General features: G+C 39.1%; 1 long non-coding RNA gene across 1 annotated transcript; it reads left to right on the forward strand.

Annotated features, from left to right (window-relative positions):
• The first annotated feature begins 1,314 nt into the window (after nucleotides 1-1,314).
• LOC116656424 lies at nucleotides 1,315-1,596 on the forward strand. The gene is made up of 2 exons (XR_004311384.2): nucleotides 1,315-1,365; nucleotides 1,480-1,596. It is a non-coding gene; the product is annotated as an uncharacterized LOC116656424 (long non-coding RNA).
• Nucleotides 1,597-2,370: the final 774 nt, after the last annotated feature.

Below are 2,370 nucleotides of genomic sequence, written 5' to 3' on the forward strand. Positions count from 1 at the left end.
ATCCTTTAATCCTGCGGCCACTTTCCTTTCACAATTGATGCAGGTGCAGTGCATGGGGACGACGAATCCTTCCAGAAGCAGCTATGGAGAAGTTTTATTTCGCGACGCGGAGAATTCTTAAATTTTTATTTGTGAATTCACCACCACAACCGTCGCGAGCAACTCTTTTCGGATATATATATGTTATATATATTGTTATATATATTTTATGTGTCACTGTCACTATTTTTTGTTGCTTTTATATTTAATTATTTACTACAGTCCACCCGGGGGCGCCAAAATGTTTATCGAGATTATCGATCTCGTCGCGAAAACGAAAGGAAAAAATTGGTGGCTGTAGAAATAAATTATATTGCGAAAAAAAAACGAACGAAACGAAAATGCGTGCACTCTTCGACGTTATAAATTCGGTTATATTCATATTAACAAAACCTTAAGCCTAGCTTATCTAGTGCGGCGAAGCGGGGCGAATTCATGGGAGAGCGCAAGTGAGAGCTTCACTTGCGCTCCCGCTCCGCCCTAAACTAACTTATACTAGACTTCATAAAATTCTACTTATTATCTACATCTAATTATACACTGCTCTTGGGATGTGTGCCTGCATCTCTCGTCGATTGAAGGATGCATAGGCCTCTGCGTTTTCCAGGCTATACTGCTCCTGAATGGGATCTAATTGGACATGAGAGTACGTCCCGAATGGAGTTAATGCTTGTTCCATGCTGAGGTTCCTCGGGATTGCCCCCCTTTGTTGTGCGCTGAGTCGAGTGGTCTCTCTGCTATGCTCGTTACCGCCCTGTGCTCCCCCTTCCATGTCCAAATCTCTTTCCCCTTCTTCGAGCATCGATAGGCTTGGTCCACCCATAGAGTCCTATTTTTATTTTACTCAAGTTCCAATACGAATAATCCAATCTATTTATATGCAAGCGCTGACTGACTATAATAATTAATTTCAATACTGGCCGGTACCACCAGAATGAGTCCCCGATAACCAAAATAAATAAATAAATAAACAAATAGATAAATAAATAGACAAATAACTAAATAAATAAATAAACAAAATGAATAAATAAACCTATTAAATAAATGAATAAATAAATAAATAATTGATAAAAAAAATATAAATGAACACTATTAAACCAAATAAACAAATGAATAAATAATTATACTAATAAATGTCGACATAACTCAATAAATAATTGCAAAAAAAACAAAACTCCCTCCTTAAATTTTGGACTAATAGACTTCTATAAAAATTCTCTCAGTAACACAACTCTATCTGGTTTCCTATCTGGGGGCTATAAGGAAGAATGTTTGGGGTTCCGGATTGAGGCTTTCCGTCTGAACCGTGTTTTCCTGGATCTCCGGGTGAGTGTTAGTAGCGGCATTGTCGACTATACTAACCATCAATTTTATTGATGGTTATTAGTGAAGATGCCTTAAGATATATATATATTTAATATTTTTGTTTTCTATTTGTAGGGTTTTTTCTTCTGGTCCTTCTTGGAGCAACGCAAAGGCTATTTGTGTTTAGCCGTTTGGGACTTCCGTTTTTGGTTCAGAACCCCTACAAATATAAAAAAAAATCTTTCTATCCTATTCATCTATCAACGCATATGTATCCTTTGTAGTTTAAGACACAGCCGTTGTATTTTGCTCTTCTTTTAATCTTATCCTTTTCCTACTCTTATCTATTTCTACTTTAAGTCCTATATATTTATCACAGTACATATCACAGTTTACCCCTTGCTGCGAAAATCGGCCTTTGGTCTATTCAGGCCCGATGTCGCATATGGAATTCCAATTCAACTTTGATTTGTACTGGCATAAATTGACTCTATTTCCTGTCTTCTTTAGCAGTCCAGAAACCTACTAATTGAGGACCTCTCGAGCGGTTCTCTATTTAGCTTTCTGGACCCACGAAAGTAGAGGTTCCTCTTGTGGAGGCTATAGCGTTGGTTTCAAAAATTGGGCGCCATCTTGTTATGACCTACTCCTGGTCCTACGGTCCGCCAATCGGCATGGGTCTGGCTCCGGCTAGCTCAACCAGGGCCGTGGTTTCCCTGACCCTTTCCATACAGACCGCTAACAATAATAAACATCCAACATATACTAAACAGCACATGTTAGACTTCAAAATCCTATCATACTGAGACAACTCCTAACACTCATCCTCACATGACTAACACGGGATCTCTATCCTACTCCTGCTGACATGGAGTAGTTGGGCCCGCCCTCCCTTCCGTAGCGGAATGCTGGCCATTTCGTGCGTCCGCCCCTATTTTTTTTCCTCTTAATCCCCTCCTATTTTCCCATTATCCTAACCCCCAACTTATCCTCTACTCAGTCTTCATTCTTTCTTTCACAATTTAT

This window comes from Drosophila ananassae, chromosome XL (genome assembly GCF_017639315.1).
Source record: "Drosophila ananassae strain 14024-0371.13 chromosome XL, ASM1763931v2, whole genome shotgun sequence".
Classification (NCBI taxonomy): domain Eukaryota; kingdom Metazoa; phylum Arthropoda; class Insecta; order Diptera; family Drosophilidae; genus Drosophila; species Drosophila ananassae.